The sequence below is a fragment of the Lucilia cuprina genome, chromosome X, assembly GCF_022045245.1.
Source record: "Lucilia cuprina isolate Lc7/37 chromosome X, ASM2204524v1, whole genome shotgun sequence".
NCBI lineage: Eukaryota > Metazoa > Arthropoda > Insecta > Diptera > Calliphoridae > Lucilia > Lucilia cuprina.
In genome coordinates this window covers 5,719,513-5,738,857 of record NC_060949.1, presented here as the reverse complement: position 1 = coordinate 5,738,857, position 19,345 = coordinate 5,719,513, and the positions used below count along the sequence as shown (strand labels likewise).

General features: G+C 29.6%; 1 pseudogene; it reads right to left on the bottom strand.

Annotated features, from left to right (window-relative positions):
- Nucleotides 1-18,230: 18,230 nt before the first annotated feature.
- On the bottom strand, nt 18,231-19,134 carry LOC124418582 (annotated as a pseudogene).
- Between the last annotated feature and the right edge of the window lie 211 nt (nt 19,135-19,345).

The following is a 19,345-nucleotide window of genomic DNA, read 5'->3' as shown; positions in this document are numbered from 1 at the left end:
TTTTTTCAATAATCGGGCCTTATTTGACCCCATACAAATTCCCCTTGAGAAAATGACTTAAAGGTCAAAATTCACTTATAAACACTAATAACACTTTTAAATTCTACATAAATAATATTGAAGTAGACTTAACTGACCCTACCAACATTTATAAGGATATGGCCATATTTTGCCCTACTCCCCTTTTTGCCAAAAAAAAGAGTAAAAATATTCCGAAACAAAGTTAAAAAACAAATCAAATGCTTTATTTGTTTAAATAATCCCGACTATACATTCATACCTGTTAATTGCTAAAAGAGAACTGAGGTCCTTTTCGAAAATATTGTTTATTATTTTTCTTACATTTCGTACATTAATAGTATATAGTATAGTTTATGCAAGGTAAATTGATCCCTTCTAATTCCATGTACTTTACAAATCAGTGACAACTCCAGATCTTTCTTATGATATATTACTGTATATACATATTTATACTTAAAACTGCAAATATTTTATCTTATCCATAACCATTCCATACAGATCGTTAACCGACAAACCGGTTTTCTGGGAATGGCCTATTTTCGGTTAACCGACAAAAAGGATTGTTCAAAAGTCGGTTTTTTATAAACACTATCGGATCTCATCGGGAAAAGTATTGAAACAAAAATTTAAAAAGAACTCCATGAAAATTAAGGTTTTTTCACATTTTAATGTAATTTTCACCAAAAATGTGAAATATAATTTCATGAAAATCATACACATTTGTTTTTGCATAAAAACTTGATCCATATTTATATATCTCTCAGACAAATGTACATGATTCCGGAAAGTTTGTTTATTATTAATAACTTATGTTGAAATGTAGTTATCTTAACAAAATGTTAGAAATTAAAGATTTATGTCAATAGAATTCAATTTAAATTTTATTTATTCATAATCTGTGAGCTCAAAAACAGGTCAAAAATTGATTACATCCTAATATCCTAATCTTAATATATATTATAAATTTCTTTGTAAGTTTGTTTATTTGTTTGTGCGTCAATCACGCGTTAACGGATGAACCAATTTTCTTTAAATTTGGAATATAGAAAGATCTATATCTGGAAGCGTCAATAGGCTAGTTATATAACTTTAGGTGAAAACGACGAAAAACGAGAAAAATTGGTACTTTTGTGCATAAAAAATTATTTTTGGCTTTTTCAATGCGAAAATGTTTTCGATTTAGCATTCTAAAATGTCAGAAATATGTATTAGCAAAATTGCGTTGCGATAGTTGGAACAAAACTGGTATCAAAAATTGGAAAAATGGGCGAAAAATTTGGAAAATCGGTACTTTTGTGCATAAAAACGAATTTTTGTATATTCTAAAACGAAATTATTTTCTATTTAGTTATCTAAAAGACGTCATACACGGTTGTTAGATCTTACAACGTTGTCAGTAAAATGTTCAGAAAATATCAAACAATCGTCTGAACTTACAATTTTTCTTTTGCAACGTTGACAGACTGACAATATTTGTAACTGTAATATTTGTAAATTTGTAAGTTGGCAGTATTATTATAGATCTAACAACCGTGTATACATAGCATAAGAAATTTTAATTAGCAAATTTTCGATGCGAATGTTTGGTCAAAATGGGTAAAAAAGGCAGAAATTATGAAAAACGGGCAAAAGTACTGTTTTTGTCTGTTATTAAGCTAAATACTTTCGATCTAGTTTTTAAAGTGTCAGAAGTATGTGTTGGGAAAGATTCGTTGCGTAAGTTGGAACAGGGGGTGTGAAATAGGCATGTAGGTAATTCTAACTTAACGGGTAATTATGTGCAGTTTAGGTACTTTTTCGGAAATATGGCAATACTTAAAAAATATTTTGCTGTAATCAGTCAAAAGATATATTTTAGAAAAAGTAAATTAAAATGGGTAAAAGGGGAGTTTCGTGTTTTTCATAAGGTCCACATCTAAATGGCTGGGCCGACTTTAAGAAATTTTCAACAGAAATGTATCTTTACTTATAAGTTTTAATACCAAAAATCAAAATGGGGCGAAATAATTAAAGCGGTAAAATTATATATTTTTTTAATTAAGAAACTTACCCCCTTATCCACTAAAAATTTACAGATAAAAGGAACGATTTTTTTTGTGTTATCTTAAAATGATATGAAGTTTTTGAATTTGTGTGAATTTTGAATTTATAAATATGAATATTTTTTACAAATTAAACTGCAAACGAAATATTTGTATTTTTGCTAAATTTTTTGATGCAATTACGTCTTATTATGACAATTTCTGAATCAAAATTTATGAAATTTTAACCAAACACTTCAATACAATCTTGGAAAGCATTAATAGGCATTTATTAAAATATAAATCAGAAAGGAGAAAAATCAATACACACTTTTTCAATACGTCAATGAATATCATTTATTCAAAGGCGACTTTCACACGAGCACACAAGTAATATGATCTGTCAAAATTTTATGTAGAAGGATACGGATGCGATCGTCTAAACACGATATGTAATAAAACCATACCACATCGAGTAAAATACTAATAGAAAACTTGACATTCGTACGGCTCTATTCTTCGTATTAGTTCAGAGATGTATTTTTATGTAAACTCAGAAAAGAGAAAACGCTGTTTCCATCATACATTGTTATTGTTTTGTACCAATCGTTTAAACACAAAAAGTATAAATCATACGACTTTTATTATATTTTTTGAAATACGGATGGAATTTGTTCTTACGTTTTCATTGGAATTTACGTGCGTAAAGTGTCATCGTGTGAAGACTTCTTGAGAAAATATATTTTGGTTTTAATTTTAGTATACACTTATTATTAAAAATTATAAAAAATCCTTATAACTTATAAATTTTATATTTCTAAGCACTAAGAAGACAACAAATGAAACATTTTAAATGTAATATTTAATCATTTTTAGGTTTGGTCCGCTTTGAAGGGCAGAAAAAAAGAAGAAAATTGCTGCCAACCACACGCAGAGAAAAAACATGGTTCGGCATTTGATTGTTAATCAAATGCTGTGTTGAAATAATTGTGAAAAATAAATACTATCTAAAAATATAATAGGGTACATAAAAAATTAATAATTAAAAAAATTATATTGTGTTTATATTGGCTTGAAAGTGTGGATATATATTTTTTTAGGAATATCAGTGCTTGGAAGTTTTGTGTTTGTTTAAAAGAAAATTAACAAATAATTACATTTTACGCCGAACACATAAGATTAACCATATTATGTTTAATATGTAACCATAATATAGTTACATGAAAACACGTGACTACTTGTAACCATAATATGGTTACTTGAAGAAATAATATGATTATTTGAAGCCATTATATGATTACATGAAACCATAATGTGGTTGCTTGAAACTACAATATGATACTACAACATCACATTATCACTATATTATGATGAAATATTCGGACTATATTTAATCATAAGATGATAAGTTATTATTCTAATAACGATCATAATATGTTTTAAATTTAACCATAATTCTAACCATAATATGTTGCTCTTAGATTATGGTTATCACAACAATATTTTTTCTCTGCGTGCACAAATCATTAATTACCACGGGTGGTGGTACATTTTAATCTGAAACGTTATCGCCATTGGAGGAAATAGTGGATGAGGCAGCAAATATAAGAAGTGCTAACATTATTGCCGGTGAAGTTTTTGGAATAGAAATAGGACAATCAACATTACTTCAAAGAGGGGCAAGTTTAAGCAAAAAAGAAAAATTTTGTTGAAGATCTGGGGAAAAAAGAAAGCAGACTCTACTAACGATTTACTTATAGAACAGGTAATTTAGCAGAAAAAATTTATAGAAACAAGTAAGAGTGTTATATTCTGCCATGCCGAATCTTATATACCCACCATCATTCTTTCATTCATTCAGTCATGAGGTTTAAAGTAATTTTCTGTATAAAACCGAATATGGGGGTTTGATAGTTATCGACCGATCCTAATCAAAATAAGTTGAAAATTTTCAGTTCCTATAAAACTACCGTAATTTGGAAGAACTTTTGAGCCATACATGAGCGTTAAAGTTATTTTCTGGAGTGAATCTTATATAAGGGTCAATTATAGACCGATTTTTATAAACTTTTGTATATAAATTATGTGGAGTCAGTTATAGACCGATTTGCATTATATTTGATAAAGAGTTTTTGGCTAGTACAAAACTTGTTTAAGTAGAATTTCACTGCTGTAATCGCAATTTTGAGTCAGTAATGAGCGTTAAAGTCATTTTCTGAAAGGAACCTTATAGGGGTTAGGGTCAATTACAGAGTGATCCTCATAAAATATAGTGGGATATTTTAGCTAATACGAAAATTGTTTATGTCGAATTATGGACCGATCCTCAAAAAATTCAACGAAAAGATTTATGTGCCCATAAAACACGTTTGTGCCGAATTTCTTCTCTTAGCTAGTTAAGGGAGATAAATTTAGTTTCTGAAGAGGACTTTATATGGGGGGTAGGCTCAGTTATGGACCGATCTGTATAAAATTCTACGAAGAGATTTATGTTCCCATAAAACATGTTTGTGCCGAATTTCACCGCTATTGATACTTCTGTTAGCCAGCTATGGCGGGCTATATGGGGGGCTTATATGGGGGCTAGGCGAAATCGTGGACCGATTTTGCTCATTTTGAATACTAAACTGCATCAACTATAAGTATCTATGCAAAATTTCAGCTCGCTAGCTACTTCCATTTGGACCCTATCGTGTTTTCAGACAGACAGACGGACGGACATGGCCAGATCGTCTTAGAATCTAATAAGGACCCAGAATATATACACTTTTATGGTCTTAGACGAATATTTCGATGTGTTACAAACGGAATGACAAAAACAATATACCCCCCATCTTTTTTGATGGTGGGTATAAAAATAGGAGATTTTTATAAAGTTTTAAAACAAAATACTGAAGCAGACTCTACTAACGATTTACTTAGAGAACAGGTAATTTAGCAAACAAGTAAGAAGTTATAGTCGGACGACGCCGACCATATAACACCCTACACCTGTATAGGAATAAAATTTGATGTAGTTTTCATAATAAAGCATTTAAGTTGAATTGTAATTTGCCTCAGATATACTAAAGCCATTTACTGTTTAATAAAACTGTGGATATTTAAGTAAAATTTTGATGGGGGCTTTTTAGAGGGGGTAGGGTCAAATGAGGCCCTATAATTAAAAAGTTTATCACGGTCATTGCGACTAGTATAGAACTTGGTTTTGCAGCTTTTTGTCGAGATAGAATATCATGAAGATTTTCATTGAGGCCTGTAGTTTGATTACAAGGTTTACATGGATGGAGGGACATAGCTAAATCGACTCAGAAAATGATTCTAAGCCGATTGGTATACTTTAAGGTGGGTATAGGACCAATATTATTATGCGTTACAAACATCAGCACAAACCTAATATACGCTCCCCACTAAACTGGTGCAGGGTATAAATAGAAGATTTTTATGAAGTTTTAAAACAAAATACTGAAGCTGTAAAAAAACAGGCGGATGCTATAGAAAAGATGGGAGTTTTTGCGAAAAAGTTTTTTTAATTATATTAATTCAGATTAATAATTTTGATTGTAATTTATTTATTTTTAAAAATTAGGATTGAATGTGTTTTTGTTGTACACGTTGGTTGGTGTAATTTCTTAAAGGTGTCATCAAGTATGACAAGAGAGGATATTCGGAGTGTCCTCTCTTGTCATACTTGATTACACCAACCAACGTGTTGTACACGTTATGTACACGTATTTTAAAATTTTTACTTTTTATAAAATTTTTATTTTTTATAAATGTTGAATATTACCAATAATTCCAAAATATTTAAGCAATTTATTGACAAAAAACTAAAATTTCTTAATGAGGCTTTATATAGGTCAAATATGGACCGATCCTCGGTTAATTTGGGAAAAGGATATATTTCTAAATAACAGTTAGTTTTGTTGAGTTTCATTGCGATACAAATGGTTACAAGTCAATTTTAGACGTTTAAGTCATTTTTTGAAGGGGGGTTTGTGTGGGGGCTAGGGTCAAATATAGGCAAATATATAAAACTTATTTGTGCCAATTTTTAAAGAGATAGCAGAATATTTGACGTAATTATGGCATAAAAAGTTCAAATCGGGAGGTACGGTTGTATGGGGGCTAGGTGAAATAATAGACCGATTTCAACCATTTTCAATAGGCTTCGTCCCTGTGCCAAAAAACATGCTTGGTCCAAATTTCATCAAATTATCTTCAAAATTGCGACCTGTACCTTGCGCACAAGGTTTACATGGACAGCCAGCCGGACAGACGGACGGACATGTCTTAATCGACTCAAAAAATGATTCTGAATCGATCGGTATACTTTAAGGTGGGTATTGGACCAATATTTTTGTATGTTACAAACATCAGCACAAACGTATAATACCCTCCCCACTATAGTGGTGTAGGGTATAAAAATTCAAAGAAAAAACATAAATTTAAATTTTGTTTCTGTTTTTATTTGAAATTTTTTACTCTTTCTATATTTCTCTTTGTTTAAATAAAAATAAATCGAAAAAATTCAATCGTTTGAAAATTTTCAAAAAATCATACGATTTTCAATTTTCCATCCGATTTTCAATAGGATTGTATTTACACTATAATATTTTTAATTTTATTTGAAAAGTTTGACATGTCGTTTTACTGAATATTATAGTGTGTAGCCAGCTTAACCAGAAAGTGATTAAAAAGCTAAGAAAAGAGAAACATTTAATTTAAATTCTCTAGTTTCGATTATAAATCATTGATCTCATTTTTAACATCGAAATTTTCTAGATCCTTGTTCACAAACGATATAGACATGTCTGTCAGTCAGTCTCTTCAAAGAACGATAGGACCTAAACTATTGTTGCAGTTTGATTGGTATTCAAAATAGACAAAATCGGTTTATATTTGGACATGCCTTTAGAAAATTACTAATGTTCATAACATGCTTAAAAATACTAGTATTTTTATGAAATTGTACTTAAATTGTTTTATGAACCAAAATTTCATATAAATTTGCAAATTGAAATTTGCGAATTGTGTTAAGTATTGTAAATATATTATCTTTATATTATATATAGTTTTTATTTTTTTTTTGGAAACTCTATAACTTTACTAATTCGATAAAATTCATGTTAAATTCGATACATATTTAAAAGGAAATTTTGATCACCTTGGATCATAATATGATCATGTATAACAATAATATGATAAATACAAAAATATCATGATGAAATATTTTGACGGTATTTAATCATAATATATTTTAAAATTGTTATAATATTGATAATAAGTTTAGACTACAATCATAATTTTAACCACAACCATGTTTTTCTCTGCGTGCTCTTACAGTGAATTATATCATTGTCAATAAATCGTTAAAAAACCAAAATTAAAAGATATATGCATTTTACCAAAAGTGGTTGTTATTAGAAATTTATCATTTTGAAATTCGGAATTACACACAAAGTAAAAACATGATTCGGCATGATTAGGACAACAATTCTATGTTTTTTGTGACAATATTTTGTTGTCATAACCAAACAAATGTTATTTACTGAATTTTATAAATATTTTAGTTACTGAAAACATTTATATGTTTAGGACAATTATAAATTTGGGAATGATTCTCTAAAAAATAATTATTTTTACACCAAATAATGAAAATTATGTAAACATATTATATTATTTAGAACCATTTAAACTATCAAATAACCATTAAATGGTAGGATTTTACACGTTTATCCACATAATGTTTAAGATATAAGTAAAATACGTATACTATTAAAAATATTTTGGTATCGCTATTTTTATATCAGTTGTATGGTTCATCCGTACTACATCGGATTAAATAAAGTGTTAAACAAACGCAGTGTTAAAATAATTGTGAAAATTAATAATATCTAAAACAAGTATGAATGTATAGTCGGGCGTAGCAGACCATATGATACCCTACACCAGTCAGTATTTATGTTAAAAATGGGGATTATTTAAAAAAATAAAGCTTTTGGTTTGTTTTTTTAACTTTATTTCGGGATATTTTTCGGAAGATTTTTTTAAGAGGGCTCAAAGGGAAGTAGGGCAAAATATGGCCCTATCTTTAAAAATGTTTGTAGGGGGAGTTAAGTCTTCTTCAATATTATTTATGTAGAATTTAAAAGTGTTATTAGTGTTTGTAAGTGATTTTTGAGCTTTAAGTCATTTTCTGAAGGCGAGTTTGTATGGGGGATTGGGTCAAATGAAGCCCGATCATTACAAAAGTCAGAAGTGTCATTTAAAGTTCTATAAAACTAAGTTTTGTCGACTTTTGTTAACATAATAGATCATTTAAATTAATTATAAGCCAAAAGGACCTATTTGGGGGGCCTTTTGGCTTATAGTCGATATAATGGACCGATTTTAACCATTTTCAATAGGCTTGGAGCGTGTGTGCCAAATTTCATCCAATTATCTTGAAAATTGCGACCTGCGGTTTACATGGACAGCTAGCCAGCCAGACGGACGGACATAGCTTAATCGACTCAGAAAATGATTCTAAGCCGATTGGTATACTTTAATGTGGGTATAGGACGAATGTTTTTGTATGTTACAAACATCAGCACAAACCCAATATACCCTCCCCACTAAAGTGGTGTAGAGTATAAATATAATAACATACGATATAAATTTCAATAGAAATATGAAATTCATAAAATGTACCCTAAAAAATTAATAATTAAAAAATAATAAATTGTGTTTATATTGGCATGAAATTGTGGATATACATATGTTTATTTTTTTATGGGAATACCAGTGCTTGGAGTTTTGCGTTTTGCGAAAATTTAAAAATAATAATAATTACTTTCTACGTCGAGCACATAAGATTAACCATATTATGTTTAATATGTAACCATAATATGGTTTCTAGAAGACATGTGATTACTTGAAACTATAATATGGTTACTGGAAACAATAATATGATTACTTGAAGCCATTATATGATTACATGAAACCATAATGTGGTCGTTTGAAACTACTATAAGATGCTACAACATCACATTATAATTAATAAAACTATATTATGATTAAATATTCGAACTATATTTAATCATAATATGATATGTTATTATACTAATAATGATCATAATATGATATTTCTTTATAGTAAAAATGATATGAATGTTTTAACGAGGTCCCAGAATATATATACTTTATGGGGTCTTAGAGCAATATTTCGATGTGTTACACACGGAATGACAAAATCAATATACCCCCATCTTTTTTGATGGTGGGTATAAAAAACAAAAACAACTTGCAAAAGCAAGAGCATAATTTACAAAAACAACGTACACTCTAAATAATTATCTAGAATGTATAACAATGAAAGTAAATAAGTTAATCTTGTTTCATACATTTTTTGTACATTTTAATTAGAAATGTTGTTTCTATGTGAAGAAATTATCATTCTTAAGTACATTGATTACACATTGTTTATAAATATTCGCATTTTACAATAATGCAATTTAATCTTCAAAATTAAAAATAAACAAATATTTTTTTCAGTGCAGTTTCAATGAAAAAATGCCAATAGTGTGCCTGCCTCTCTATCCGCCGGTATATGTTTTATAGGGATAGGCAAAAAATAAGACACTATAATTATAAAGTTCATAAGGGTAATCAAGGCTTTGAATAAACCACTAAACGTATAACGAATCGAAACTGCTAAGATGCATCTCTATTTAAAATTTCTTAAAGTCGGCCCAGCCATTAGGTGTGTACCTTATGAAAAACACGAAACTCCACTTTTTAACCAATTTTAATTAATATTTCTAAAATACAACTTTTGACTGATTGTAGTAAAATACTTCTCAAGTATTTGTATATTTCCGAAAAGTACCTAAACTACACATAATTACCCATTTTTGCCCGTTAAGTTTGAAATACCCAATTGTCTATTTCCCCCCTCTGGTCCAACTTTGGTAACGAATCTTTCTCAATTTTAAGTGATTTATAATATTAAATCTATATCAATCAATAATAAATATTAAATCTATATCGATCAATGATTATATTAATTGAATTAATTGCTTTTTCCCTGAAATGAATATGTCGAAATTTAAATCTTAGTCTAGCTTTAGAACAGACATAAACACTTCTTAAGGACACCGTTGGCAATAAAATGTGCAGAAAATGCTAATTAAAAATTTAGTTTTGCAATATTGTCAGTCTGACGACGTTGCAAAATAAAAATTGTAAGTTTAGACGATTGTTAGATATTTTCTGAACATTTTACTGACAATGTTGTTTGATCCGACAACCGTGTAACACGGCTTTTAGATATCTAAATCGAAAATAATTTCGCGTTAGAATATACAAAAAACCGTTTTCAAGTTTTGTACTTGAAAACGGTTTTTTGTATATTCTAACGCGAAATTATTTTCGATTTAGATATCTAAAAGCCGTGTTACACGGTTGTCGGATCAAACAACATTGTCAGTAAAATGTTCAGAAAATATCTAACAATCGTCTAAACTTACAATTTTTATTTTGCAACGTCGTCAGACTGACAATATTGCAAAACTAAATTTTTAATTAGCATTTTCTGCACATTTTATTGCCAACGTTGTAAGATCTAAAAACCGCGTATACATAGCATAAGAAATTTTAATTAGCAAATTTCCGTTGTGAAAGTTTGGTCAAAACTGGTAAAAAGGGGAAGAAATGATGAAAAACGGGAAAAAGTACTGTTTTGTCCTTAAGAAGTGTTTTTGTCTGTTCTAAAGCTAGACTAAGATTTAAATTTCGACATATTCATTTCAGGGAAAAAGCAATTAATTCAATTAATATAATCATTGATCGATATAGATTTAATATTTAATATTGATTGATATAGATTTAATATTATAAATCACTTAAAATTGAGAAAGATTCGTTACCAAAGTTGGACCAGAGGGGGGAAATAGACAATTGGGTATTTAAAACTTAACGGGTAAAACTGGGTAATTATGTGTAGTTTAGGTACTTTTCGGAAATATACAAATACTTGAGAAGTATTTTACTACAATCAGTCAAAAGTTGTATTTTAGAAATATTAATTAAAATTGGTTAAAAAGTGGAGTTTCGTGTTTTTCATAAGGTACACACCTAATGGCTGGGCCGACTTTAAGAAATTTTAAATAGAGATGCATCTTAGCAGTTTCGATTCGTTATACGTTTAGTGGTTTATTCAAAGCCTTGATTACCCTTATGAACTTTATAATTATAGTGTCTTATTTTTTGCCTATCCCTATAAAAAAGCCCCCATCAAAATTTTACTTAAATATCCACAGTTTTATTAAACATTTCATATTCGGCAGACCCTTACTACAGAAGAACGTTGCATTTTTAAAGCGTTAAATCGTAGACAAATTACTGTATGGAATAGAGTCCGACCGAACTCAAAATTTAGATCGGTACCGAACTTCGGTAAATTTGAAAGTTCGACCGAACCCGAACTTTGTTCGGTTTTCAAACGAACCTTTTTCTTCAATGAAAAACGCATTTATGATTAAAAAGTAATAAATTTATAACATTTAAAACCAAAATATGAACATGTGGAAGATTTTTTGAAAAGGGTTTTTAATTTGCAATTGGTTCAATTATCAACTACACGCGGAGAAAAAATATTGTTGTAGTAACCATAGTCTAAGAGCAACATATTATGGTTAGAATTATGGTTAAAGTTAAAACATTCATATCATTTTTACTATAAAGAAATATCATATTATGATCATTATTAGTATAATAACATATCATATTATGATTAAATATAGTTCGAATATTTAATCATAATATAGTTTTATTAATTATAATGTGATGTTGTAGCATCTTATAGTAGTTTCAAACGACCACATTATGGTTTCATGTAATCATATAATGGCTTCAAGTAATCATATTATTGTTTCCAGTAACCATATTATAGTTTCAAGTAATCACATGTCTTCTAGAAACCATATTATGGTTACATATTAAACATAATATGGTTAATCTTATGTGCTCGACGTAGAAAGTAATTATTATTATTTTTAAATTTTCGCAAAACGCAAAACGCAAAACTCCAAGCACTGGTATTCCCATAAAAAAATAAACATATGTATATCCACAATTTCATGCCAATATAAACACAATTTATTATTTTTTAATTATTAATTTTTTAGGGTACATTTTATGAATTTCATATTTCTATTGAAATTTATATCGTATGTTATTATATTTATACTCTACACCACTTTAGTGGGGAGGGTATATTGGGTTTGTGCTGATGTTTGTAACATACAAAAACATTCGTCCTATACCCACATTAAAGTATACCAATCGGCTTAGAATCATTTTCTGAGTCGATTAAGCTATGTCCGTCCGTCTGGCTGGCTAGCTGTCCATGTAAACCGCAGGTCGCAATTTTCAAGATAATTGGATGAAATTTGGCACACACGCTCCAAGCCTATTGAAAATGGTTAAAATCGGTCCATTATATCGACTATAAGCCAAAAGGCCCCCCAAATAGGTCCTTTTGGCTTATAATTAATTTAAATGATCTATTATGTTAACAAAAGTCGACAAAACTTAGTTTTATAGAACTTTAAATGACACTTCTGACTTTTGTAATGATCGGGCTTCATTTGACCCAATCCCCCATACAAACTCGCCTTCAGAAAATGACTTAAAGCTCAAAAATCACTTACAAACACTAATAACACTTTTAAATTCTACATAAATAATATTGAAGAAGACTTAACTCCCCCTACAAACATTTTTAAAGATAGGGCCATATTTTGCCCTACTTCCCTTTGAGCCCTCTTAAAAAAATCTTCCGAAAAATATCCCGAAATAAAGTTAAAAAAACAAACCAAAAGCTTTATTTTTTTAAATAATCCCCATTTTTAACATAAATACTGACTGGTGTAGGGTATCATATGGTCTGCTACGCCCGACTATACATTCATACTTGTTTTAGATATTATTAATTTTCACAATTATTTTAACACTGCGTTTGTTTAACACTTTATTTAATCCGATGTAGTACGGATGAACCATACAACTGATATAAAAATAGCGATACCAAAATATTTTTAATAGTATACGTATTTTACTTATATCTTAAACATTATGTGGATAAACGTGTAAAATCCTACCATTTAATGGTTATTTGATAGTTTAAATGGTTCTAAATAATATAATATGTTTACATAATTTTCATTATTTGGTGTAAAAATAATTATTTTTTAGAGAATCATTCCCAAATTTATAATTGTCCTAAACATATAAATGTTTTCAGTAACTAAAATATTTATAAAATTCAGTAAATAACATTTGTTTGGTTATGACAACAAAATATTGTCACAAAAAACATAGAATTGTTGTCCTAATCATGCCGAATCATGTTTTTACTTTGTGTGTAATTCCGAATTTCAAAATGATAAATTTCTAATAACAACCACTTTTGGTAAAATGCATATATCTTTTAATTTTGGTTTTTAAACGATTTATTGACAATGATATAATTCACTGTAAGAGCACGCAGAGAAAAACATGGTTGTGGTTAAAATTATGATTGTAGTCTAAACTTATTATCAATATTATAACAATTTTAAAATATATTATGATTAAATACCGTCAAAATATTTCATCATGATATTTTTGTATTTATCATATTATTGTTATACATGATCATATTAAATTCTTCACTATTATTCATTGAACATACTACACATACCTACGAACATGTAAAAAAATGTAAACAAAAACACATGCGACACATCAATGGTAAGTTTATTTATAAATTTTTTTATATTTTTCAATTTACAGGGATCTTCGCTGAGTTCTGGGATTTTAGGGTAAATGTATCGTTTCAATTTACCTATATAAGATTTTAATACTTTTCTTTCTTTTCAGGATGTGAAATTGAGTATTGCAAACCTGCGGTCATACTCAGCCGCCGACTTCATCTTTAGCCACAACATAGTTCCCTGCTTGAAAAGTGGACTATATTGAACCGGACTAGGGCTGGAGAGTGGTTCCTCCATGTGGCAAGGCCCTCCCTTAAATTCTGATTCTTTACATGAGGGACTCGTGACAAATATTGATAATTTGATCACCTCCCGACGCCTTTCTAAGGGGCCGACACGCAAAATTTTTTTTTGGCCCCGACTTAGAATATTCGCAACCCACCGCAACAGAAAAAGATGGAACTCTATCATCTCAAAACAAGGAAGATTTAAAGGACTTATATTACCTCTGGATATGTATACCGATGTGACAGATTATTTTATAGAAAATAAGTAGTGTTAGGAATTAACTACTTATATAAGTAGGTTGTAAGAATTAATTATATTATGTTTAAGATAAACAGTTCAAATAAAAAAGCAATTATACTAACTGATGATATTGTATTAAATTGTGTTTTATATTTCGGTGGGCGGGAAAGGTGGTTTGTGTGGGGTGATTTAGGTGTTGTTGTGCGTGGCTCATAATAAAATTATAATTTTTTATTGTATATGCAATGTTATAGTCAAAGAATAAATAAGAAGTGAAACGCTGTCAAAAAGTACCTAAGTCTACTGTCAGTCGGTACCTAACTCTAAGAATGTATTAGTAGAATTCTCAAGCCAACATAGTTGCAAAAAATCGGATTTAAAAATTTAAAAAAAATTATTTCATTTGAATTTATATTTTAAAAGATTTCTTTAAATATTTTGCAACATAATTTATCTATAAACATTATATATGAACGTATTTTTGCTTTTTAATCTGCAATATTGAAATAATAATTAAGTTAGTTGAAATATTTTTTTCTTGTACCATACGAAAATTTACAACATTGTTGTTTTTTCGTTTTAATTTCAACAACAAAAATTAAATGTCAAAAAAATAAAAAATATTTTTTTTCGTTTGTAAAAAATTGAATCTTTTCGGGCTATTAAATATATTTAAAGTGTGCAAAAAAAAATAAAAATATAACGTTAAGTGATGAAAAATATTTTCAAGTTCTATAAGCCACGAATTTTCGCGACAAAGTTTTGAAGTTTGGAGAGAGAGTAAGTTTCTTACATATGTGTTGGAGTTACACAGAACTCGTCTGTGAGAAGAGCGTAACGCTGTTGTTGTAAAAAAATGACAGCGTTTCACTTCTTAGTGTTCAGTGGTTATAGTCTTTAATAATTAACTAAATAATTTTTAAAAATTGTCCAAATATTTTATTCAACACCAAATGTATGTTCTGTCATACTTAATACTAAAATATGAAAAAGATGAAATTAAAGGACACAGGTTTAAATAAACATATTTTTGATTGTAATTGAGATATTGGCTTGTAAAGGGTCGAGAATTTCCATATCTAACTAAAAAATGATATTATGGGATAATATATGGACTAAATTGAAATTTTGATATAAATCATAGTTTTAGAACTTAAACAAATATGTAATATATGACAAAATATTTATTTATGAACAAAACTCAATAAAATTTTCAACGCTTGTTAAATTTGTCATTTCAAATAAGAAAATGCAAAAAAAAAAATTGAAAAGGTCAAGGGCATCCCGCAATTCCCAAAAATGGAATTTTTTACATTTTTGCCCATAGGGTCCACATTTCTTTCAGGACTGAGAAAATACTTTTGGTGTAAATAGAAATCACATTGAGGTTTCTAAAACTGCTTTCAGTTTTCTGATCCCAGCTTTGGGATTTTAGAACATAACAAGTAAGAGTGCTATATTCGGCTGTGCCGAATCTTATATACCCTTCACCATAGTGTATTTTAAACATAATTGATCTTACAGTCTAGTTAATAAAAACATTAAAAAAATTTGAGTCGATTTAAGCCGAATGTTTCGGCGGCGGCTCAAGCAACTGAATATAGTTCGGCGGCGGCTAAGCTCCGACTCGAAGCCGGTCGACTTCGACCTCTGATTCATTGCTGGTAAACATTGACGAGACGTAGATTTTGTTTTTGTTTATCGTAAAAAAAAATTGTTTTAAAAAACACTTGGAAAAAATTTGTGTTAGTTTTAAATTTCAAACTTACATTATTCGCATATAAAATTATTGTACAATAACTCACAATCTACTCTCATACAATTGAAAACGTTTTAAATACTTTTTTCTATTCATTAAAAAATATATTTGCAAAGCAAAAGGGAAAATTATTTTATTTTAACAAAAAATGCAAATATTTTTTTTGCTGTGTATACTTTGTATGTTTGGATTCCAATCATACAAAAAAATACACAGCTGAATAAAACCAAATACATCTACACACACACGTGTACATCTTTTTCTATATACAGTGTTATTGTTGCTTTTATAATAATTTTTTGATGAAATTTTCAGAGGTTGTCTCGGATTTTTGCTCATAACTCCGTTATTTACCGGCCGATTTTGCTGATTTTAAATAGCGATATTCTCGAAAGCATGTCTAATAGAATTATTGAAGATTCGGATCTCGCCGATATCTGGGGTCCTCTAAAAACTGATTTCAACAGACAGACAGACGGACATGGCTTAATCGACTCCGCTATCTATAAGGATCCAGAATATATATACTTTATGGGGTCGGAAAATTATATTATAGAAATTACAAACGGAATGACAAACTTATATATACCCTTCTCACGAAGGTGAAGGGTATAAAAATAGGTCATATTCGGAAGGACACAGTGGCAACATTTTCAAAAAATAGGACAAGTTTTTTTAAAAAGGTAAAGGTACCTTTTAGAAAACTATAAAATTGTTATATATTCATAAAGAAAATTTAAGAAAACAGTTAACTACAAAAATGTACCTAAGATCTCAATAAACAACTTTCTAGAACATATGAACTTCTTAGGAATGATAGGTAAGTTGAAAAAGTGAAAAGTTTCCTGAATTTGATTGAAAATCCTGACCTCAGTTTAATTTTGGAAAAAATAAAACATTTTCGATACTTTTGAAATGGGTCTCGAAAAATCCGAGACCCATTTTAAAAATAATTTAAAAAAATTGTAGAATAGTTTTGGTCGTGGGTTTGAGAGGCATTTTGTTTTTGCTTTTTATCGAAATTGGTGCCAAAATTGTCATGATTTTTAGCTAGTTTTTTAGTTTTCTTAAATTTTAAACGGTTTGCTACTTATAAGGAAAAAATGTAAAACATAAATTTTTGCGATTCTGATCATGAAGATAACGTTTTTTTGACTTTATACGTTGTTTATATAACAGATCGACTGTGACCGATAGTTCTTTCTTGGGAAAAAAACTTTCGGTTGATACAGCTGTCGCTGGGTTGACAATCTTAGGCCGAGTATGACTCGGGTTGTCGCCTAATGGCTCATAGAGGAGCGGATTTTATTTATTTATTAGTTTTTATTTGATTTATCTGTTTTATTTAATTTCTTTTATTTGTCCCTTTAAATTTGTTTTATTTCTTTGATTTATATTTACCACCTTAATGTTATGAAACATGCGGAACGGTTTCTTCCGAGCGGGGCACATTTCATTCACTCAGATTATATCAAATTAGATTAGATTGTTTTAAACTTTAAGCTGCAACGTTATGGTTACAATTTGGATAGAAATTGTTGGCAGGGACTTTGCTTATAAAGATATTTAAAAATATTCTCCTCTCTTCTTTCTAGAGATTGTTAACATAAGCGTGAGCAGCTCAATAACGAAGAGACTGACATAAATATACAGTTTGTTTTTAAGGTTTACACTTTCTTTCCTACAAAGGGGACACTAAAGTGACGATTATCTTCAACCTCGTTTACAAATAATACATCCTTGGCAAAAGGCGTATTAGAGCCAAACAGATCGTTTGACGTTAGTGGAAATCATTGTCTGCTTCGGATGCATTGACTACTTGTCCGAGTTAAGTTCGTGTTCCTCTAAGTGCGAACGAACAAGTATTTTCTAGTTTTATATAGAAAACAACAAATAAATTCGAAAAATTGTTATTTTAATATAGAATGAGATGGAATGTACGTTCGCATTTAGAGGAACAGGCAGTAACTCTTTATTGGGAAAGTTGACCTTAAATTATGTTATTGTAGCTAGGAGAAAATAATGCACCTCACATTCATTACTAAAAATGCGGTAACATATGTCTTACTTTTTTAAACCAAACATGTTTTACAAATCTAATGACTTCCACTGTATATCTTAGAATTATAAAATTAGGGCAATGTCCCCAGTCTTTTGTAATCAATCTTTTCAAGTTGTACTAACGGCTTTATTGTATCTAAGAGAAAATGATGCACCTCACTTTCATAACTAAAAATGCCGTAACATAGTTTTTACTTTTTTAAACCAAACATGTTTTACAAATCTAATCATCCACTGTATATCTTAGAACAATTAAATTAAGGCAATGTTCCCAGTCTTTTGTAATCAATCTTCTCAAGTTGTACTAAAGGCTTTAATTGCTCTGCAAAAATCCTCATTTCATCTCCTATTGCATCTTGTCCATTTGGTGCTAAAACCGATAGTTCTACCAGAAAGCTGTGACAAACTGGTTCACCATCATTCTGCTTTCCGTGCATTATTTTAAATACTTTTGCTACGGTTATCTTCATTCGTCCTTTTCGAAACATATATCCTTGACTAACATATTCGAAGTCTAGACGGCAGCCTAATTCGGTTAAAAATTCAAGAACAGTTGCAGTACATCCTACATCAATACTTGATCGTACAAGAGTTGGCCTAGATCGATCTAATTCAGGTTGTCCTATATATCTCAGTTGATATGGCACATCTCTATCAAGTGCTCGACGAACTCTCACACTTAATTGTTGATTTGGCTGCCTCATGCTCATACAAACTTCCAAATCATGAAAGGTTTCTGGAGCCGTTTCAACATTGTCACACAATGTCACAAAGACCACGAAGCCTGAAAATCACACTATAAATACCTGCATGCATCAATAATTATATATATAAACCTGTGCAATAAATGATCAACAGCAGATTCTATTATTGATCCTTGTAGTAGGTATTCTTGATTTGGTATAATTTTGCATTGTAGTGCCTGCGACAGAGATTCTTTTGAGGAAGTAATCGGGTTCATTGTAATATTAAGTATAATTATGTTTTACTTTGTGATTGTTCCAGAGCCCTCCGCGACAAATATTAACGACGGCCGAGACTAACACCAAATATGTCAGAGGCGGCTTAAAATCGACTGTAAGCCCGCTAAGTTTGCAACTACGTTTAGTTTTTAATTTTTCTACAATTTTATACTATATAAACGGAATTCGAGAGATCAGAAAGTGCGATTTTAGAAAAAATATATTTGTTCAAATCACAATCAAGTTGTATATTTTACC